Source organism: Pinus tabuliformis, chromosome 1_1, assembly GCF_031772625.1.
Source record: "Pinus tabuliformis cultivar Carrire ecotype Pingquan chromosome 1_1, CPIR1, whole genome shotgun sequence".
Taxonomy (NCBI): domain Eukaryota; kingdom Viridiplantae; phylum Streptophyta; class Pinopsida; order Pinales; family Pinaceae; genus Pinus; species Pinus tabuliformis.
In genome coordinates, this window is record NC_142297.1 from 720135949 (window position 1) to 720160571 (window position 24623).

The window sequence follows — 24623 nt, forward strand, 5'->3', positions numbered from 1 at the left end:
GCATCAGAGGATGTTTCTAGCCCAACAGGGAGGTCAGTTGGGAGTTTTGTTTGTTTCTAGAGTTTTTGGAGTAACAACACTTGGGAGAAGTGTTGCATGCAGAACATTCCAAAGGTTCAAGATTGGGTTCAAGTTGAATGCCTTTGTTGTTGAGAGGGAGTGTTGAAAATAGCAACAAGAAATGCTAAAAATAGCACTACTATAAATAGCAACAAGGAATTAAAAATGCTAAAAATAGCATTGCTAAAAATAGCACTGCTATAAATAGCAACAAGGAATGAAAAATGGAAGTGTTAAAAATAGCTTTGCTATAAATAGCATTTCGGGTTAGATTCCTATTTTAGTTAGTCCCTGAACTAAAATAGAGAAGTAAAAATTCGAATTTGATCTTAGCAGTTGTTTGTAAAATAATTAATTAATTCATCTTGAGTTAATTAGTTGTAGAAAATCAAACATGAATTCAATGTTGGGACATGCAACAGTTTCTCCATTGATTGAGGAATTTATCCCTTAGTTAAAGAGATAAGGATGAATTGTAATTTGAGTTGTAATTAGTTAGCTTAGTTAACTGAGTTAAGTCCAGTTATATTAGTTCTAACAGTTTGTAGAATTAATTGTGAGTTCAGTTAGTTAATGCTTGCATGCATGTAACTGCTGCTCTCTAAATAACTAAATGTTCTCTCATAAATAACTCATGCATGTTAGTTCAGTCAGAGACCCAGTTGAGATCAAAGGAAGGGACAACATACTATCAGTTGGAGGAATTTTCCTATGAAGGAAATTCATCCATGCAGAAGGAATTATCTCCTTCAGGATTGCGCAGTTAGATCAAAGGTTAGTGAGTGTGTGAAGAGGCCAATTCACACAGGTGGCAGCACTGGACCCCAAGGAAAACTGCGCAAGGAAATAGGAGGCTTGGAGGGCAGAGGAGAAGGTTTCTGAGAAGCCTTTGACTGTCTATGAGCAGTAGTTTGATTGCAGAGAGAGCAGGATAGCTTGAGAGCTGATTCTTTTTGTAATATGAACATATTTCCACTTGTATGATAATATAGAGATTGGGGTTTGAAGCTGAGGCTTTCCCCGGATTATTTCTTCCGTGTTATGTGTGATTGATTTCTCATTCTCAGTTATATGTGTTCTCATTGATCTTGCTCAATTTGATTAAGCTTCCACAAAGTTTCTTGTAGAAGTAGATCTTGTATTTTGCTTTAGTCTATTGCATAATATGTTGATCTACAGTGGGAATTTCTACACAGGTGTCTACACACTCAACTGCAGACTTTAGGTCTCCACGCACTCAGTTGCGCAGCCTTTCCTTCAAGTTCCAAACACATATTACAAAGATATTTCCTTTATGCTCATATCATTACTATATTCATGACTTCGACTTATATCTTTTCTCCTATATATACTAATTACATCAACTGGTACATCAAAATATCATGGTCCAAATACCATGGCCCTCCTAAAAACGATCAACTATTGCCCAAACCCATTACAAAAAGAAGGGGCTTCGACCCACCCCAAAGCCCCTAAAACATTGTGTAGTACATAGCTCTGTGGTACTACACACTCCGCTACCTAAAATGCGGAGTTTTGACCAAAACTTAGGCCAAGTTGGGTTGCGCCCAACATATGTCAACATAGAACTATTGAGTATAATGTTGGGATGAGGCTTCATGATATGATGGTATGGGAATAATGATGCACATGTGGTTCTTATTCCTTTAAATTGATATGAGAATTATGTTGTATGCTCATGATGGATATGATATGCATAGGTATTATGGTGTTTTGATATGAGGTATATTGACATGTGGTTCATTTATGATGTCACAATATATATTTAATGCAAAAATGTTGATGTTATAACTTAAATGATGGTATTTCATGAGATGAAGTATATGGTAATTGCATGCAGATTTTATGACATGGTAATTGCATGTAGATTTTTATGACATGGTAATTGCATGCAACTTTTTATAGACCTAGGTGATAGGGAGACAAACATGTGTGTTTTCAATAATCACATTTTAAAAAAAGATTGTTAAATAAACTTGACTTTGTTACTAAAAGAATGATTATTTTTAATTCATAATAAAAGTTTCAATCAATATTAATGACGTGTAATTTTAAGTCTTTGATATTACATAATTAAAGTATTTTAAAAAAATTAATATTCTTTTTTATAATATATTAAATGTGAGTGAAAGATTCATTTCGCTAAAATAAAAATATTAACCATAAATAAAATAATAATAAAAATTGTATTATTAATTAATTTCTCTTCCATTAAAATGGTTAAAGTAAATGAAGTATATTGTTACATCTCATGTGGAAATTAAAAATATAATGTTCCCATGAAAGTGGAAATAAATTTATGGTGTTGAGACCTTTACATGTTTCATCCATAAATAAATTTATAATGCTGACATTTACACATTCCATCCACAAATATTTAGGTCGATAGGCCTTCCTATGCATCAACACTTTTACCCTGCTCCGTTCGATCAGGTGAGACACTTTCAACCGTTGATTTGAAGTGTGACTGCTTTTTCCAAATATTAATTGGTTTTGCAGTTTGCATACATGCAACAATAAAGTTGGAAACATTCCTATAGGAAATATCTGATCTTAGAACTTTGTGTACCTGCAACAATAAAATTGGAAACATTCCTTTCATTCTCTGCCAGCATCGAATTCCCATATTAAAAATATCTACACTTCACTCACTCTAATTGGAAACAACTATTACAGCACATCGCGCAAGATATTTCTTGACATGGAGATCAAGGCATCACATTGGCAATACATGTCACTATAAAAAGCCTCAAGCCATGTGCATAACCATTCATTTATCTGTTAGAGAAAAACCAAAGAAGTTATTATTATATTAGATTGAAAATGGCTTTTTCTTCGTTTGTTGTCATAACTTTATTTGTAATATCTCTTGTTTTTACAGTGGTGCCTTCTTTTCTTTGGTCTGCCAGATGTACTCTTTAATAGCATCCAGACCCCGATCTACCACTTGGGGAGGGGGCACAACCAGAGGATTCCCTTCCACCTTAAGAAACTACAACTTTTCCAAGCGCCCAATAGACGCAGGCAATGCAATGATTTGATTGTAACTGATATTTAACTTGATGAGAGACGTGAGACCCCCGATCGATTCCGGGAGAGACACCATATAGTTAAAATTGCTGCTGAGATCCAGGTACTCGAGGTTCATCAAGTTCTCAAGATCTTCTAGAAGGCCTCCAAGCCTGTTCGTGTGGACATCCAGAAAGCGGAGAGACATCATGTGGGAGGTGGAGTAGGGAAGATGTGTGAGCTTGTTGGAATGAACACACAGCTTCCGGAGGTTCAGCAGTTCGAACCCCAGCCCCTCAGGCAGCCGTATGAGTTGGTTGAAATTGGCCATCAATTCTTCCAGTGAACTGAAATAAAAATTAAATGTCACCGGTCAAAAATCACAAAAAATGGCGGGGGTTTGAGTGAAAAGAAATTACAAAGACAACTCTGAGATGCTTTGATTAGCCTACCGGCAGCTTTCAATACTATCAGGAAGCGCAGCAAGAGAATTCCCAGAAGCATTGAAAACCTTAAGATTCACAAGACGCCCGATGGAATCCGGTAGCGATGTAAGCTGGTTTGACTAAATGTCCAAATGAGTAAGATTCACGAGACTTGTCACAGAATCAGGCAAAACCTGCAATAAACAATTGAATCAGCGTTAGTTTGAGGTGAGAGATTCTGGCCGACTGCTAATAAATAATAGTCTTGAAACAATGTACCTGTAAGTTATTATTAGAAAGGTCAAGCTTGACGAGTGTAGATGACAGTTTCTCTATTTCATGTGGAACACTGTGAAGGAGAAGCCCGCTAAGGTCGAGCTTATGAGAGGAGCTTTTATGAGAATCTTGATTTAACAGTGCTACAATTTGTTTTTCAGCCTCTTGAAATTCGGATGTGTGGCTATCCGAGAGCATTTTCGTGTCCTCCTTCACATTTTTCCCATTTATCATAGGATTCCCATAGATTTGGTACTACTCCGTTAGCTTTAGCACGGCTTCGTATGGAAGACACTGTGATTCAACAATTTAATCACTTATGGACACTGATGGCTCATAAACAATCTGTTTGGTAATTTTCTATTTCCTTAATTTGTTTGTTTTTTGTAATTCATTCTTGAGATATATGGGGTGATCTGAAAAAAATGGTTTTTCTGTTTATAGAGCAGGTTAAACAGGGATATCTTGACTCTGGTAGCTTATTAGTTCTCTTTCTCTCTCAGGCAGTCTAATGTAAAGTTGTATCAGGCAGTCTCATTGAAAGCTAAGATGGGTCTGGGTGGTGGAGCGCTCCATCAATGTGCCATGTTGCAATTTCATCAATGTGTTGTGTTGTGTTGTATTTTTTAATGTGTTTTGGAGGAGGATATAAACAATAGGAAAGCAAGTCTTATTACTAATTTTGGTTTCTGGTCTTTGAAATCGATAAGGTTTTCCACAAACCAATTAACTCTTCTAGAAAAATTCAACAATTCCAATTTAATAATCCTATCGGCCTCTCTTTGTACCTTTTGGAACAATTGCTAGTTTATGGTGTTGAGATATTTACACACTCAATCCACACATATCTTGTCGCTAATAAATCAACGTGTTTTCAATGGTGTCGCAAATAATTTGGAAACTTTTCATTCATTGAAGTTAAAAATAGATGGAGATTGTATAAGCTTTTTACGAATTTTTGAAAAGGGGATGGATTTGAAACCTCACGAAATGGAGTAACTACGTCCCTAAAACTATTGTAAAACTGAAATTGTTATATTTAAAAGAACAATCTATTTTGACTGAAAAATGATTATAATATATTGCCTTAGACAAGCATAAAAATGGGTCATTACCTTTTATCCTTTCATATTATACATAACCCTCTCTTTATGATACACATGCATGCATATAGTATGTGCTAGTGACTCATCATAAGCTTTTTCCATTGGTAGGGCATTTAGTTTTATTTATTTACTTAGTAGATAACCTATTAATTTTAATTTTAGTAATTAAATTAGTTTGAAAAAGACAAACATCACATTGGTTTGAACTTTTGTTAGGTAAAGAATATGAAAGTGTGGAAATAAAAGAGATATATTGTTTTAGCAGTTAATATTATATACAAAAATATTTATATAAATTACATAGTAGATACTAATTTCTTGTTATATTGAAAAGACATGAGGGATTTATTCAAGCCGTTAGGTGTTTTTTTGTCGAATGGCACATGATTATCATTTTACGAGGAGGATAATGTACTATCAAATTAAATTGTCAATCACGAGATATGGGTCATATTATTATTATTATCTAATTTTAAGGTCACAGCCAAGCCAGACACCAAATTAGTACATGAGACCCCTTTGTTTGTGGGACAATGGACCCACCTTCATGCATTGATTTGACTGCTAAGTCTACGAAGACATAAATACTCTACCCCCTCTGGTTTTGAACCTGTGACCTCTTAGGAAGAAATGTATGCTCTTAACCATTAATTCTCTCACACCTCTTCCCAACATAATTTATAAAATGATATAACTTAAGGCATAAATTAATTATCGTACAAATTAAGTGGGCATTTAACATATATGTATATAGTACACTTCAAGTGTCACTCGAAATTACAATAGAATCTTTAGATTTTTCTTTTTTTTTTTTTAATTTTGAAAAATGCATTTTAAAGCAAATAAAATTAGTCATTTCAATGTCTTTGTCCAATCAGAAAATTGGAATACAATTTTAAAACAAATAGAAAATATTTTTATAATTATCAAATATTTGATTTAATATTTAAATACTTCAAAACTATTGTAAAACCATAGTACATTTGTTATATTTGAAACAACTAATTAAAAGTCAATCTATTTTAACTAAAAAATGATTACAATATAAATGCCTTAGACATGTATAAAAATTTCCAAGTTAGAATTTAAAAACAAAACAAAAAAAATACGTCCTCAAATAAGCAATATGTAAGAACTTATCGCCTTGAATATTTATAAAAGAGGAGTTTTTCGGATTTAAATTTTTGGAGATGGGTTTTTATTAATTAATAAATAATTTATTTTTGAAATTCCATTTACTGGGAAATAATAAGGAGTTGCTTTTAGTGCGACTTTTTGGATTTTCTAGTGTCAGAATTTGGGGAAAAATTGAGGTGAAATCTTAATTTTTGTTATTTAAATTGGTCTTTTGACTGTATATATGGATTCAGCACCCTCAAAAACCCCTAGGGCTCTTAGATTGTGCGAGGGTTACCCATCAAGCTTGTGATTTCAATATATTCCTGTCGGATTAGAGAAATTAGATGAGAAAAACCCATCCAAAAAGCTTCCAAAAAGTCACACTAAAGACAACTCGAAATAATAATATAATAATAATTTATTTATTTATAAGTAAATAATAATTTATTATGAAAAACTTCATTTTGTAATCATTATTTTTTTTTACATTTTGAATTTGTTAGTGGGTTTTATTTATCTTTCTTTTACATATATTATCTAAAGGAGTGATGTTGGAAAATGTGACATAAAAAATCCTTGAATCTATTAAAAAGAAAAAATATTTATATTTATAAATTTTAAATTTAATTTTTCATTTATATTTAAAAAAATGGTGTAAGGTGAATTCTATTGATCAATCAGAACTAGAATACATCATATACAATCATGACTCTTTTCTTGGCATAGTGTGCCATTTATTGACAAGAACATCCCTGAGATGTATGAAACTGAGAATAGCAAAGGATACATAGAGGAACAAAAGAAACAATTACAGAAGAGAAACATCCAAATTGGGGCTCATCCTCAAAGTGACTTTTCGTTCCTTTCTTTTTTGAAACCATGACCCAGCCTTCCAAAGGCAGTTTTATCAAGGAAATTTTAAGATTATTAGTGCGCGTTGAAGGAGAATCTTTGTTAGAGTCTGAAGAAGTTGACTCATAAGTTTGCTTCAATGCACTCAAAGAAGCATTATTATACACTATCTATGTGTTTGTTGAATGCGCATGGTTCACACCATGATCCTCAATTGATTTTTGAGGATCAGGAGTCTATACCTTGTCCACTGAATGCATTTCATCATCATATCCTTCATCATCCTCTTTTGCAACAAAGAAAGCCTCGTCCTCCATAGGAGGCAGTTCACAGGGCTTCCAACTTTTAGCTTTGGAATTTTGAATATTCCGCTTCTGGTGAGATTTGAACAGAGAGAAAGAATTCTATAAATGGCTTGTTTGCCAATAGAAGTGACAATGAAAAGTAGTATTCTCATATTCCAAATCCTAGGTCCAATGAAAATCACCTATTTTAAATTGATTTAGTTTGGTGGTCCTTTACTGATATTGACTTCAACACAAATTCTGTCATAAGTGTAGATGCCCAACTTGCCATGAGAATTATCAATTGCAAGTAAATGACTCGGGGTGTTCCTAATGCCCTGAAAGGTTGGGTAATGTCGCAAGTGAGCAATAAGATTAGGAAGACGAACCCATATTGGCAGTTTGGTAATGGCTATTATGGAAGGGTTAAAATATGGAAACCATGGTGTTATGAACAGTCCTGCATTACCCCAAAATTAAGGCCCTTTCAATAAAAAAAATTGATAGTCTTCTTGTTTAGAAAATGCCACAATGAAGAAGCCTTTGGAGCATAAACTAACCTCACAATTTTTTGTCGATGAAGAATGGATCCATTGCTAGAGATTCGTTGAATGGGTCCATAAACCATTAAAACGACAAATGAGGGTTGACTCTACATAGATCTAATGGACATTCTCAAGAGTGGGGTAAGCAATTTCTATAGAGGGATCTTCCTCAATTTTTCAACCAAAAATAGCTTAGGAGTTGCCTCGGACTGAGTTTCCTTTGGGGAGGATTGTGCATGCACAACATCTTTATAAAAAAATCTTGAGAGGGGGAGGGCTTAACCCCAACACCCCTTGTAAACAAAAGGCCATAAAGGTAGTGGCATCTTTTCCAATATTATAGACTAAAAGAGGGGAAGAATCGTCCAATTACTTACCTTTGAAATGTAGGCATTGCATGATAGAGGGAATACCCACCCAAAGCTCCAAGGAAAGCTTGAGGTCCCATACCAAATCTATGGAGAAAACCCTAAGGAGAAACGAGTGCCCAGAGAGCACTTTAACAAAGATTTGACAAGAAATTTAAGGATTCAGGGGTTGAGGGCACAAGAAACCAAAATAGAAAGGTAGCAGACTTCCACCGTTAACATAGCCACCACCGCTAAAACCACTATCACCGTCACCCCTGTTGTTGTCTCAATTTCCATCGTCGCCTCCACCGTTACCTTGGACAAAGACTCTGTCAGTCCTCGTAACATCAAGGGCTTTGGATCTTTCATCTTTCTCATGCTCAACCATGTACTTGGCAACCTCTCGCTTGACCTACAATCAGAGACTTTGGAATGAATAGAAGTTTGGTGGATCAACAGGTCCTCACTACCATCATTAGGTGTTATGAAATCGTGACCCTTATTTGAGTCAAGCCCCATACCCTTCCCCTATCTCTTTCCCTGATATATGGCATCACTCTTGGTAGCCAGATATTCAAGAGAAATAGTGAGATACATTAGAGCACCAGCCCCCATGCGCTTTGCATGTCATCCAACTTTAAGGAAATTAACAATTCTTCCTACCAGGAACTGTAATCTCGCCTTTTGCGGCGTACACACGGACTTCATAGAATTGGTCTTCCCACAACTACCAGGATTATCAACAAATTTGAGGTTTTTGTGTATCAATCTCTTTGCACACTTTCCCTTTGCAACTATCATCATGCTCTTGGATACATTCCAGCAACACTTAGTTTTTTCAAGCCTCGAATTCCCATTGAAATTTCAGCACCATGCAATCTCCTCACTGGGTTTAGGCTTCCTGATTCTAAGATCTGGTAAAGGCGATGGTTGCAACCATGAAAATTATTCATTAGGCTCAACCTCCTTAATTCATTGTTCAATCAGAGGGAAACACAAAGAATCATAAATATCCTTGAGCCTGAGCCATTGTTTGAATGCGGAAACCATGGGTGATCTGCAACAACTGAAGGTCACCATTCGCAGAGCTCTAGTCTTCTCCTCATTTATATTAAAGTTGTAAAAAAAATTGTTTGTTTTTCAAGTTGTATGTGATCCTCTAGGCTTGACCTATCTGGCTTGAGTAGTGACCCAAGGGCATCTAATCTGTCAAAGTCACCTGGGGATCGCACCCGACCTAGGCCACGCCAGCCCTAAGTTGCCTGGATTTTTTTAGCAAGTCTCCTCCCCCTAGCACAGGGCATAACCACCCCCATGAGGTTTGATCCTGGGTCGCCTTGCTGACGAGGCCCATCATCAACCAGCTGTGCTAGTGGGACTTGACAAGTTATAAAAAGATTATTATTTAAAAAAAAAAAAAAAAAAAAAAAAAAAAATCTTCAAACTATATGAAATTTTTGAAAAAAAATTAATTAATGAAAAAAAATCACAAAGATGTAATATCATAATATTTTTTTGGCATTTCAATACTTCAAAAATATGTTATAATTATTAGACTCATGAAAATTAGAGCTAAGCTTGAGATACAATTCTTACTTATATGATACACAAATTCATAGCACATGGTTTCATCTTCCAATTAATTTCTTAGACTTCTCATGACTATTCAAATTCACTTGTGGTTTTTAGCTTTCCTCTCAAGTTAATAATAAATTTTACATAATCTCTAAGGATTATGTTTCCAACATTCCCCCTTTAATCCAAAGTAGTAAATGTGAGCCCGAAAAGAGAGTTTAACTATGGAGGTGGATAACAACTAATGAGTAGATGTACTTTTTGAATATGGGGGTCTAAGGAAGAACACAAACCAAATGGGTAGTAGAAACTGAAGTCTTCAACTAGTGGTGGTTTAAGGTTTTCCACTAACACAAGAACTTGACTTGAAATAATTTATGTAACAATTTCAAATATAGTTAGAAGTTGATGTCTTTTGCGAAATGGAAGAACTTTATAATGAGGATTTGACGACGATTAGAAAATATTGAAATTATGGTTTAAAGATGACCATAAAATATTGTAAAGCATAAGAAGTAAGTCTTTTACTAAGTGGTGGTTTAAGGAGGATCATAAACCAAATGGTGCTCATGGAACATGAGTTTCTCTCTAGCTACAATGTTGACTTGGACTTAAACCACCACTAGTAGAAAACTTCGGTTTTTTCAACCCATTTGGCATGTGTTTTTCCTTGAACCACCATATTTTAAAAGCACGTCTAGCCATTGGCTGATATCCACCTCCATATTTCATCTCTCTTCTTGGACTCACATACACCCCTTCGGATCAAGGGGAAATGTTGGAGAAATAATCCTTAGGGATTATGTAAACTACATTATTAATCTAAGAGTAAGATAAAAAAAAGTCGCAAATGAATTCGAAAAGCCATGGGGATTCCAAAAGACCACTCGTAAGATGAAACCAAAGGTCATGAATTTATGTATATCATATAAATAACAATTGCATTTCATGCTTGTCTAATCTCCAATTTTTATAAATCTAACAATAACAAATCACTTGAAACATAGTGAAACTTTGTTAAAAAACTAACTTTATAATATTAAAATAAATTTAAATAATAATGATTCATATTCATAAGAATTTTATTTCAAAACATATAATTAATAAATAAATAATTATAAAAATTACAAAACATGACAAAGAAAAATGTCAAGAACATTTACATGTATATATATGTAAATGTAATTATATGTATTGTCTAAGATTTTAATAAAATTAAAAGAAGAATATGTGTGTGTGTGTGTGTGTGTGTGTGTGTGTCCCCAAGGGTAAGATCAAGTGGCCTAGAGCCAAATGTGAAATTATTTGACATTATTGCTAGTTGTTGTTGATCACGAGTTCGAATTTCTTCGATTCCTTTAGGGTGAGGTCTCGTAATCAAGGCCAATAACTTATCCAGTTTACCATCCACGAAACCAGACCACTTACAATAGAGATAAAACTTCAATTTGTAGTGTTGACCCAAAATTGTTACTCTATCTATAGTCCAACTTATACAAGAAAACTAATGTATTGTGCATTCATACTCCCCACCAATGGCAAGCATGATAGATGATACAAGTTGTTGGTTGGAAAACAAGACCCAACTACAAAACCAAGAAACTAAATAACATGAAAGTATAAAACATAAAGAAAACCTTCAGGAAACTTGAGCCATGAAAACTCATAGGAGGACGAAGCTAGAGCCAAAACAGTGATGTTAGGATATAGAGTAGGCTATGTTGAGAAATAAATGCTTATAGGAATTAGGGTTTGATTCCTCTTTCTTGATAATTACTTGTGAATCATGTTGGCTTCTTTTACTTCTTTAATATTTTATCTTTCATCAAGAAATTACCAAATTATGTGTATATGAAGATCACAAGAACAAGAGATACAAGATGTAAGCACTCATCGAGGGAAAACCCCCTACAAGGGGAAAACCCAGTCAAACTCTTCCAATAGTAGATTCAAATTAAGAAGAGACACTCCAAGACTTCTTAGACCTAGACAAAGACTCCTCCAACCACCAAGTCAACCCTTCCCTTCAATAGATCATCCTTGTCAAAGTCTCCGAGTGACATCTCCCCAACAACAACTTGAGTCCAGAATTTTGGCCCCCCAACAGCAGAACTTCGCCCCCCAGCAACATAATTTCAAACCTGCAGTAGACATAGATTTTCGGCCCCAACAACTGCCCAGAAACTTCGTACGTGTGAGAGATAGATAGCCTAGAAACTCAAATTAGGTCTTCCCAACAAAATTTTTCCTTCTCCAGCTACTTTTCTCTCTTTTTTACCTCTCTTCCTTGAAGATCAAACTTGTTGAATGAATGCACCAAATAGGTCGAACTAGCTCTCTATATATAGCCTTTATGTTGGGTCGAATTTCCCTAATGTAGGCAGACTTCATGGGGACAGGGCCAACTTGGTGTGGAGGTGACAAATAACCTTTTTGACTAAAAAATAATTATTTTTAAATGATACAAAAGCCCAATAAGGGTCTAATAAAAATGACAATGACTTTAATGACTCAATGCAAAACCTAGAAGCATTCAATGGAGGCTTTGACCTAGAAAACATTAACCCAAACATGAAACCCATGCTTTAATAAGTCATTTTCTTTAATAATAAAATTTATTTTGACAAGTACAATTATGAAGACCAACACTAGTTACATTCTTTAACAGACTAGTTGTCATTTTTCATGAGCTTTTCAATGTTCCCAAGTCAAGCATCCAAGCTAACCAAACAGGTGTGCAAGTGATTTTGGACACAGTGGATGTCGTTTAGGAATACAATGATCTCATTGTGGTCCTCTTGTTTCTCTTGGATAACACGTCCCAATAACATTTCATCTACCAATAAAGCGTAATCGAATAGAAGTAATGGTTGCTATAACTCCAAAATTTCCTGATCTGAATTGGATCATTATATTGTTTTTCATCATTCTTGATGTTTTGAGAGTGGAAAAAATGGACGAATAAGCTCATAGGACCCTTTTACCGGCGGGGCCCAATTTGGAAAAATGAGGTCTAAAACCTTCCAAGAGAATTTTGAGGCATCAAATGACATTTTTTGGGGTAAAACTTTGTCGCTTTAACGCCATGCCTTTTTTTCATATTCTACACACATAAACCTTCCAATGGTGCAAGAACCACGTCAATCAGAGTCTGTATGTGAAAGTTATGCCACCCAGAAGTTGACCTTCCTATTTTCACCACCATCATTCGAGAGGATGCCATGTCAGCTCCCATAATTCATGGAAAATGGGCTAGCCATGTGATTATGATGAAGAAGAATCTAGAAGAGTGTAACCCACCCCTCCCACATTTACCCAATTTCACCTACCTGTCAAGGTAAACACGAGATCAAGAGTTACTATGACATGACCCAACCTCCAATCTCTAGTTAAGTGGGGCCTACTACTAACCACCGAATGACAACTCACAACATTCCTCAGGGATACATGACACTTAGGGGCCAAAGGACCACCCCAGGTGACCAAACCCTAAGTTGGTGCTGCTTTTTACTAACTTGGGCTCCCAACTGCATGCATGACAAGGCCTGGGTGTGGTTGAGGGTCTCCAACCGCATGCACAACACTGCTTGAGTGTGATTGTGACAGTTCAAAGGGTGCGGTCCCGAGATCTGAGCCACAACTCCAGGTTAGCGTCCAGACCACTACCCAAAACTTCCTGAAACTTCTCATAATCATTATTGACATAACAACAAGGATAAACATACAAACTTGAGTCATAAACTTGATCTAGACTGGACATAACAAACTAGGCATTTCATCAACACATGGAAAACATGTAAGCTACATGTCATGAATGCATATGTGATCATAAAGGTATGAGAATCACTGAGAAGGCCCTATGCCCTCTCCACATAGCTGCAACAACACTTATTAGTACATACATTCATCAAACGATAAATAGCTAAATAATTCATGACAAGAGCCATAAAAGATACACATCATATGAACAACATATAACCTGAAAATAGCCAGCACATAGACCATGGAAACTCAGCCATAATATCACCAACATAATCGCTACAAATATACATGAATCACAATAGAAGAATAACTCTTATTAACATATGAAAATACCAACCAAGTTAAGGACTTCCACATACAACCCGACCATAGATTGGGCTAAACAAAATCTCTCTTTCAGCCAATCACCCCTGTGCCATATTCCAAGCATGAATGTGGGATCTCATGGAATAAACCAAACAAAACCAAACTAGGGCTTCTAGAGGCCAAACCACCTCAACCCTCAACCAGTGATTCCACCTCATGGTCGGACATCATGTCATTTTCCTTCCTAAATTAATTTGGAGCAAGACTAATTATTTCATTTTGGGGATAGTTTTAGAGACAGTGGGGCCCATTTGATTTTTATTAGGAGATTAGACTTAGGAGAAGTTATTTTGTTGTGGTTAAATTACACATGGGGATCACCCACACTAGGGAAATATGCACTCCCTAGTTCGGTTTGCATGGAGGTGGTTAAGTGAGGGCCCGTGATGGAGATAAAATTGGAGGTAAAAGTGCTCCACAAAATCTATATAAGGAAGGAAACTCTCCTCATTTCATTCATATTTTTGGTAATATCGATTTATCTTTAGTCGCTCGAGCTGCTTAGCCAAGTCACCTGTTGTTCAGCATGAGTTCTTCAATCAAAGAGCTCACCCTTTCTTTGGGATACTTTGAGTGCCACCCTAGGAATTTTTTATTTCATTTATTTAGTAGGAGGATCTCAGTGTGATTCCCAATGATTGCATCCATCTTCAGGTGTGTGTATTACTCGAGGACGCAGTGAAGAGGAGGTCGAGTTTGCTTGTGACCTATTGGAGAGGAGTTTGGGTGAATGATTTTTTGAATAGGAGGCATAGGAGGATTGTTGGAATTTGGGAGAAGTTTTGGAGCTGGAGGAGTGTGTTACTTCGCAGGGTGATTTTCGCACTTCTTGGGCTAGCATAGAGGCAACACTAGGTGTTCACGTGGAGGGTAGAGTATCAGTCTTTGAGGCTGAACTTTACCATGGAGGTTAAGGTAAATACTTTGAGAAGTGATTGTTGCATTTTTATGAGATTGGAGGAGGATTTCATTGGGATTTATTGCATGTCGTTTTCTGGAGCAACTTGGAGGACATAGGGCATATTGGATGTCGATTTTGAAAGTTCAAAATCTGGCCAAACCATTTCTGGGTTTTTCAGGGTTTTCAACAAGGATCCCAGATATAAAGTTTCATAATTTTTTTAGCAACGGAGATGGGGTTTTCGGCTGTATATTTGCAGCAGACATTGTAGAATTGTTGGGCATTGCATATGCATATTGGAGGCCGAATTTGGGAGGATGGATTTAGCCAAAACCATTTCTGGGTTCTTCTGGGTTTTTGACAAGGATTCCAAATATAAAGTTTTAGCATTTTCTGAGCAACAAAGATAGGGTTTCTTGTAATTCATTTCCAACCAATAGTGTAGTTTCAAGGGACAACGCAGACCATTAGAGGAGCAATCATTTCTAGCTTTGAGATTATTGTTTTATCACCTTGGTCCTGTCAAGATTTCCCTTGAAGCAAACCCTAGTGCATTTCTCCATATTATTGTACTTGCTCCATTTCATTAATAAAATGGCTCAACTGGTTCCTATTTCTGGAATTTACACGGGTGTTTATTGATTGTTTGAAATTTTCGGTGTTTTATTTGTTATTTGCTTTTCATATCACTATTTTTCCTATTTCGTAACATTAGAGTGGTATCATAGAATGATCTTGGCCTCGTTGTGGGAAACTAGCCAGAAGATCATGGAAACTTTGGGTATGAGTGCACAGTGATGGGTGAAACCAGAGACAAACCCATGGCTCAAGGGAAATCCAGTATGCATAAATTGTGGGACATAATTCATTGGGACGATGAGAAGTTGGCCCAGTTGAGGAGGGTGACAGACCAAACCCATCTTCACCCTTACAATAGAGACATTAGAGGTGAGCAGGTTGTGGGGGTGCAACCATCTACATCATGTGGGGAAAGTCGACAAAATCAGGGCACCAAATCTCCTGAAAAGGAGCAGGCAGGACAGGGATAGTTAGAGGGTGAGACCAGGGGGCACTTTTGCTGGTGGAGACCTAACTTTAGATATCATGAGCCTGAGGAGGAGGTTGAGCATGATGCTGAGAGCCCACAAGATGGTGAGGAGCATATTGATTTACCCAATATAGCACATGAGTCACCATTGTTAGAGACCTCTTTGATAGCACCAATTGACACCTTGGTGGAGAGGATGGAGCCTACACATAGAGCTATTTGTTGAGGAGGCGCCACCCATGGATGAGATGTTGATAGTTTCTTAGGTATCTAGAGTTGTGACTGAGTCTTCAGGTGATAGATACCCATGACAGTTTCATTAGTTTCAGGCTGACCTTCTAGCATTGAGAGAGGAGGCCATGATAGTACGAGAGGCCATTCTACAATAAAAAGAGGAGCTAGAGGGCATGAGAGTGGTCTTTCTCGAGTCAACAACCAAATTGACTTGCATTGGGGAATGGTTGGATTCCCTAATGGTACAAATAATGTGCACATTAGAGCATCAGAGCAACCCTCTTCAGACATACATAGATGGGTCTTATAGTGTTAGTAGTTTACCTTTTCACCTTAGAGAGGGAGAAGTAGAGCCACCTCGACATATTTTATGTGTTGACCAGGCTGATGAGATGAGGTGACATGAGTAGCACAGGGTGCAGCATTCGCATGATGGAGGGCTTGTCCTATGTATGGGAGTTTGTACATTCAATCCCTCTCTTGGGGTTTGATGGTGAGAGATTTTGAGTTGGTACCCGGTGGAGTGGGCTATGGAGATGGTAGTGGACTGGCGTGAAGCTCAGCAAGAGCTTTCAGGCATTAGTGATTTGGTGCTCAGAATTATGATAAAAAAATAAAAGTGTCAGAATCTTCTCAAACTCAACTTCAGATTGAAGAGCTCGTCATTCTAAATCCAATGGTGTGAACGACACTCAAATCTGAGTTCATATGCAGAAGTTAGAGCAAATCAAAGTTCAAGTTTGACTTTCATAAATGGCAAGATAAGGGTGATGTGCCAAGTCTTCAACGAATAACGAGGGACCAAGTGGCATCCTTCCATTGGCCCTCATGAATCGCATATCACAGTGGTAGGCGGGAAAGGTGTTTCAAATCGGTCCTCGACAGGTTCAGGTTGTGATGTGATCTAATCGCAATCGCATATCGCAGATGGTGAAGGGGAGAACATAATAGGTATCAGCAAGGTTTACAATGCGATGCGATCACATATCGCAATCATGGAGAAAAGGTATCAGCCCCGACCCCGAAAAGGTTTACAATGCAATGTGATGCGATCGCATATCACAATCGCAACGGTGACAGGGATCGGTCCCAACGCAAGTTAATTTCTGAATGCGAAAGACCCCGGACGAGATAACGTTATATGTCACAATTTAAAACTCCAATATGTCCCCGATATCACAATCGCAACATTTCGTTGAGTAAACAAGACATTCCACCCATCGAAACCCACCAATTGCAATTTGCGATACGACCGATAGAATATGGACCGCGATGCGAGAAATTATTGCTTGGTTAGCGGATTTTGGGGATAATTTGTAGTTTTCTGCCAGTTTTGGAGCATTTTGTGGAACAAATAGTGGGAGAACTGGGAGAAGTCATAACTCCTTCAGTTCTTATCCAAATTTGATACAAAAACAGTCAATTCTAGTAGATTTGATTATTCTGAACTCATTAAGACAAGTTTCAGAGGCATTTGAGCATTGTAAACACACTTTTGATGTAATTTGAGCATAATAGAGAGGCTCAAGCCATTGGAAGCTGGACCAAGGAGACGTAGCCCAAGAGGGGTGAACTCCTTTATCATGTGCTTGTTGTGTGTTATATTTTGATGTTCTTTATTGTTATATTGTAGTTGTTCAACATATGTTTTTATGTTAAACTGTTTATAACATTTACATAAGAAACTCTCATGGGAATCTGTTAATTATGCAAAAGTTTTGAATCCTTAAGCACTTGAAAAATCAAATGATAAGCATCTTGGGTTTATTTTTGAATGGGGAATTAGCACAACATTACTAATCTAATCCAATTCAGATCAAGTTGGTATCATAACATTGGTTTTGCTTACTAGATTTTCTTTGTGAAAGAAGGATTTAATTGTTTGAAAGTTTATGTCATGATCACAAGGTTAAAGCTCAAAAGGGGTGAACGAAAGATGGTTGAAAGCCATGAAATTGGGTCAAAGGGAAGAAGAGCAAGGCAGCCAAAGTCTTCTACACCATTTCTGCCTCAAGTTGCAAAAGTTGCAATTGAGATTCCAACACCAGTACAACCTCAAGTTGTAGTTGAGTCTCCAGAGACCATGTCTCGTGAAGGAGAACCTATCATGACAAAAGATGAGAAGACCTTCAGAAAGGATTTCTTTGATATGACAGAGATGGTGAAGGTCCTCTATGAAGAGAGGAACAATGGACTACAAGGAGAAAGTTCCAAGCCTCCCAATGGAGGAGGTAATGGAAAAGAAGATAAAGGAAAAGGAGGTAATGGGAATGGAGGCAAACATCCACCATCTCCACCATATTCTTCATCTTATTCTTCGAAATCATCTTCACACTCTTCCACAAATACCACCGTTACTCATACTCATCATAATTCTTTAAAAGGGGTTGGTAAATCATCTAATCTGAAGCTTGATTGTAAATTCGAGTTGCCTATGTACAATGGAGAAGTTAATGCAGGGAAGATGGATAAGTGGATTCATTAGTTGGAGGTGTATTGTAGAATTCAGAAGCTTCAAGAGGATGATATCAAAATTTAGTTGGCTTCATTGAGATTGGAGGGTGCAACACTTATATGGTGGGAAGCAAGGACGCAAGACGAGATCAAGAAACATGGTAAGATCTCTATTTCTTGGTTTGATTTCATTGTTGCTATAAAAATACAGTTCTACCCTTTAGCTCATATGCAAAAAGCCATTATGAATTGGAAAAATTTCAAACAATTGAAAGGTCAAAATGTACAAGAGTATACTCAAGAGTTTAGGAAAAGAGCTCTTATGCTAGGAGTAGACTTACAGTCACAAGATACCTTGCTGAAATACATAGGAGGGTTGCATAGATATCTTCGACATACTATTCTTATGTTCAGCCTCATGAATCTTGATGAGGTTTGTGTTCAAACTACACACCTTGAAGCAAGAGGGAAAAATATACAGGAAGATGGTAAGAAGAAGCCATTTCAGAGTGTTGAAAAAGGGAAGAAGTTTAAAGGAAAGAAAAAGAAAAATGCTTCTGTTAAGAAAGAAGAGGAGAAACTCATGTGTAAGAATTGTTCCAAGGAAGGACATGATGAAGCGCATTGTTGGAAGCTTCATCTAGAATTATGACCGAAGAAATTCAACAATAAATGGAAACATAAGACCAATGTTGTTGCACAACAAGACTTGGGTTCAGACTCACGGGATGAAACAAAAATCACAACCACATTCACCAAAGGAAAAACCATGGCAAAAGCAAGCAAAGAGGTCAGAAAAGAGGCAGTTGTAGCAAGTACCAGTGTAGCAAATAATACCCACAACGTTTCAAATGAGGAAAACCGAATAGAGCTATTCCATATCTGAGTCATTTCCAAACATATGAAAATCAATACGTTGTTTGACAGTGGATCGCAAGCCAACTCAATTTATGCGGATTTGGTTAAGAAAATGAATTTGGAAACTATGCCCCATCACAAACCTTATCCGTTGGGATGGATAACCAAGGATGTTAATTTACAGGTCACACAGAAATGTATTTTTAGGTTTGCAATCACCGCTAATTTCATTGATGAAGTTGAATTAGACGTTGTGCCATTGGATATCTCAGGAATTGTGTTGGGAAGTCCATATTTGTATGAAAGGAAGGTTGTTTTCCACAAATTTGAGAACAAATACCATTTGCTCAAAAATGGAGTGGAGTACATTGTAAGAGTCCATCACATGAAACTTAATCTGTCTTTGGCAAGTGTAGGTGAAATGAAACAACTCGTTAATTCCAGCAAGAGTCTCGTGCTCCTCATGATCAAGTAGAAAAATGACACGGAGTAGGAATCCTTTGCAGGCTGTGATGTGAAGCTGAAAGCTGAATTGGTTTATGTGGTTAATCAATATGGAGACATGTTTCAAGAACCAAAGGGATTACCACCAAAAAGAGGAATTCAGCATGAAATTCAGCTACAACAAGACTGTCCACTCCCAAACATTGGTATGTATCGAATGTCAATTTTGGAAAGTTTAGAAATTAAAAAACAAGTCCAGGAATTGTTAGATAAAGGAGTAATTCATCCTTCTACTTCGCCATGTGGTTCACCAATAGTATTGGTACCCAAGAAATATGGAACCTGGTGCATGTGTGTAGATTATCGAGCTTTAAATAAGATTACAATAAAGAATCGATACCCACTGCCCAAAATAGATGATTTGCTAGATCAGTTGAAAAATGCAAAGTATTTCACTAAATTAGACTTGAGAAGTGGATATCATCAAGTTAGAATAGCTAAGGAGGAAATATGGAAGATTGCTTTTAAAACCAAACAGGGATTGTTTGAGTGGGTGGTTATGCCTTTCGGTATTTTCAATGCTCCAGCGACATTCATGAGAGTTATGAATTATGTTTTAATATCATTTCTTGATGAGTGTGTAATTTGGAGTAGCATGATCCGGATTATCCACAGTATTGTGTTTATTCTGTCGACGTTTCAAACCCCAAAGAGGGTCCATCATCAGGACTAAGATAGAATATGAATGATAGTTCCTTCAAAGTTTGTAATTGTCTATTTAGATGATATTTTGATATTAAACAAATTACGAGAAGAGCATGTCAAGCATGTTAGAAAAGTGGTGGATGTCTTGAGAAAAGAACAGTTATTTCTTAAGATGTCTAAATATGAATTTGGGAAAACTTATTTAGTGTATTTGGGCCACATGGTTGGAGGAGGTGATCTGAAGATTGACCCCTCTAAAGTTTTGGTCATTGTGAATTGGCCAATACCCAAATTAGTCATAGAAGTAAGGAGTTTTTTAGGAGCAACACAGTACTGGAGGAAGTTCATTATCAATTTATCCTCCATAGCAGCTCCACTACATGCATTGACTAGTGTGAAGGTTGTCTTCCAGTGGGGAGGCAAACAACAAAAAACATTTGATGCTTTGAAACAAAAGATCAATTCAACCCCATTTTTGGCATTGTCAAATTTGAAACAACCATTTGAAATACAGACAAATGCAAGTGACTACGCCATAGGTGTAGTTCTTTTACAACATGGTAAGCCCATTCCATTTCATTCTGAAAGTTTTAATGGTTTTGTTATTAATTATCCTACGTATGATAAAGAGCTTTACGCATTGGTACAAAGTGTGAAGAAATGGAAGCATTATTTGATGGGAAAAGAAACCATTATTGATGTCGATCATCAACCTCTGCAATATCTTCAATCTCAAACCAAATTGCAGTAGTCAAGGCACTTTCATTGGATGGGATTTTTACAGAAATTCCACTTGGTAATCAGGTACAAGAAAGGCATTTATAATAGAGTTGTTGATATGCTTTCTAGACCAGTTGTAAATGTAGCCATTTTACTCAAGAATAATTATGTTTTACTTGAAAGTTATGTTGAACAATATGCACAGGATGTTGACTTTCAAGAGTTTTATTTAAACTTGAGTCAAGGCCACCAAGTTGAGGAATTAGACTACCATGTTCATGATAATCTGTTGTATCATTTGGGAAAACTTTGTGTTCCACGGGAAGAGAGAGTAAATGTCACAAGGGAAGAGCACACTTATCTTATTGTTGGACATTTCGGTGTAAGTAAAACAGCTGAAAATCTTCAAAGGTATTTTTATTGGCCTCGTATGCTTGAAAGTGTATCACATTTTATAAGAGGTTGTTCATTGTGTGCAGTCAGTAAGCCTATTAATAGGAAACTAGGATCGTACACACCACTTCCAGTGCCTTCAAGACCATTGGAAAGTGTTTCTATGGATTTCGTAGGAGGTCTTCCTTTCTCAAGGAAAGTTCACAATTATTTGTATGTAGTTGTGGATAGGTTCAGAAAGATGTGCATGTTAATTCCTTGTAAAAAGAAAATTACTGTTGAACAAATAGCTCAACTTTTCTTTCAAAATGTATGGATTCATTTTGGATTGCCTACTTATATTGTAAGTGATCGTGATTCTCGATTTGTTCAGATTTTTTGGTCAAGTTTATGGAACTTGATGGACACCAAGTTGAATAAAAGTATAACCTTCCATCTGCAAACATATGGTCAAACTGAAGTGGTAAACAAGACAATAATTCATTTTCTAAGAGGATATTGCAACAAACATCCTAAGTTGTGCGATGAACAGTTGCATTATATTTAGCATGCTTACAACCGAGCAAAACACTCTTCTACTCTAACTTCTCCTTTTGAGGCATGTCTTGGTTATTTTCCTAAATCACCTTTGGATTTCATCTTTGAGAAAGATGTAGTTGTAGATGGTCATAGTGACATCGACAGAGTAAAGAAATTCATTGAGAAAATTCAGTTGATTCACCAAATTGTTCAAGAACAACTAGAAAAGAGTCAAGGCGAGTATAAGGCAAGGCATGATAAGCATCTTATGGATCATCAGTTTCAAGTAGGTGATGAAGTTTGGCTCTATATTAGTAAGAAAAGGCTTCAAGGTGAAGGTAAAAATATGAAACCAATTCGTGATGGTCCATTTAAAATTCTGGAAAAGATTGGTAATAATGCTTTCAAGCTTTATTTTCCTTCATATATGCAAATCTATTCCGTTGTTAATGTTGAAAATTTGAGATTGTATGAACCTCCTTTGATTCAAAACCAAGGATAGAATTTTCAAATTCCATCTACTGAAGACTTTTCTCCAGAATACCTTGATGTGCTTTAGCAAGACACTATACTTGACAGAAGGACAAGGACAACTAAAAGGGGAAATATTGATTATCTTCGGGTGGGTCTCAAAGGAACACATCCATCAAAGGCCAAATGGATTGAAGTGGGGAAGGTGAGGGAATAGTACCCTCATCTGTTCAATAACTGAAAGTGATCCTTTTGGGGTCCAAAAGGCTTCGAGTGGGGAGGAGTGATTAGGTGCTCAAAATTATGCTCAAAAAATCAAAGTGTCAGAATATTCTTAAACTTAGCTTCAGATTTAAGAGCTCATCATTCTGAATCCAATGGTGCAAATGGAACTCGAATCTGAGTTCGTATGCAGAAGTTAGAGCAAGTCAAAGTTCAAGTTTGACTTGCCTACATGGCAAGATTAGGATGATGTGGCAAGTCTTCAATGAATAAGGAGGCGCCAAGTGGCAGCCCACCATTGGTCCTCACAAATCGCATATCGCAGTGGTATGCGAAAAAGGTGTTTCAATTTGGCCCCCGACAGGTTCAGGTTGTGATGCGATCTAATCGCAATCGCATATTGCAGATGGTGAAGAGGAGAACAGAACAGGTATCGGCAAGGTTTGCGATGCGATGCAATCGCATATCGCAATCACAACGAACAGGTATCAGGCTCGGTGCCGACAAGGTTAATAAAGTGATGCGATGCGATACATATCGCAATCGCAGCAGTAACAAGAATCAGACCCTATGTAAGTTAAGTCTCCAATGTGAAAGACCTCGGTCGCGATAACGTTATATGTCATAGTTTAAAACTCTGGTAGGTCCTCGATATCACAATCGTAGCATTTCACCAAGTAAAAAAGAAATTCCTCCCACCGAAACCCACTAATTATGATTTGCGATACGGGCGACAGAATATGGCCCACGGTGCGGAGAAATTATTGCCTGGTTAGCAGATTTTGGGGTTAATTTGTAGTTTTCTGCTCGTTTTGGAGCATTTTCTTGAACAAATAGTGGGAGAACAAGGAGAAGTCATAACTCCTTCAGTTCTTATCCAAATTTGATGCAAAAATAGTCAATTCTAGCAATTTTGATTATTTGGAACTCATTGAGACAGGTTTCAGAGGCATCTAGTCATTGTAAATACACTTGTTGACACCTAATCCTCTGCGATTGGGTGAATTTGGAATGTGAACAGTCATCAGAAGATGAACTGAGAAGTCACATCCTTTGTATATAACAATAGCTATCTAATGAAATAAATCGAATCAGTTTTACTACTTATTGGAGTTACTGCCTGGCCAGACATGGTATCAGAGCCAGCTCCTTGTTTTAGCTATTAAGCTCATGTAACTCCTTTGTCCTGTACTCACATGATATAGTCCTGAATTACCTTCCAGCGTTGCTCTGCCTCTATCGTGAAATAACCTCCCTCTGCCATATTCCTTTTCAGCGCTGCCTCATAGTGCATCTGTCCATTCTGTCCAGACAGAAGCACTGTACATTAAATTTTTTAAATAACATTGCCATACTGCCATACTGACATTTTTATTCATATTAACCTATAATACTCTGCACTGCTCACCTTCTGAAATATCCCAACATCTGGTAATACCTTCTGGACGTTGCCAGAGGCGTTGGAGGATTTGTCAGTAGGCGTTGGAGGCAGAAAGAAGCTTCCTTCAGAAATCGATGGAACGATTTTCCTAATCTCTATTTCTTGTTGAGAATGTGCATTCTTTTTCGATTGAACGCAGATAGAGTCTATCCGATTGCTGGTGATTTCAGTACTGGAAGCTGAGCCGCACTGCAAGGCTTATGCCTGCAACTGATGAAGAGACGCTGTGGATTTGGACCTTGGCAGATTGTTCTGTGAAAAGACACAATGTCACCCGTGTTCAGTTTCATCTCCTTCACGAACCAACTCCAGCCCTTCGTGAGCACGTAGCTTTGGCTGCTATTCCAGTATGAGTATCGGAATGGCCATAGCTTTCTGGTGTTGTCTTCAAAGCTGAGCAGTAGTTCTCGTTTTGGGAATGGTGAGGCTGCCGATTACGTTGTTCGCCAGCCAGGAGAACCAT

At 37.1% G+C, this 24623-nt stretch overlaps 1 pseudogene; it reads right to left on the reverse strand.

The window, feature by feature from the left end:
* Positions 1-2956: 2956 nt before the first annotated feature.
* On the reverse strand, positions 2957-24623 carry LOC149215920 (uncharacterized; annotated as a pseudogene).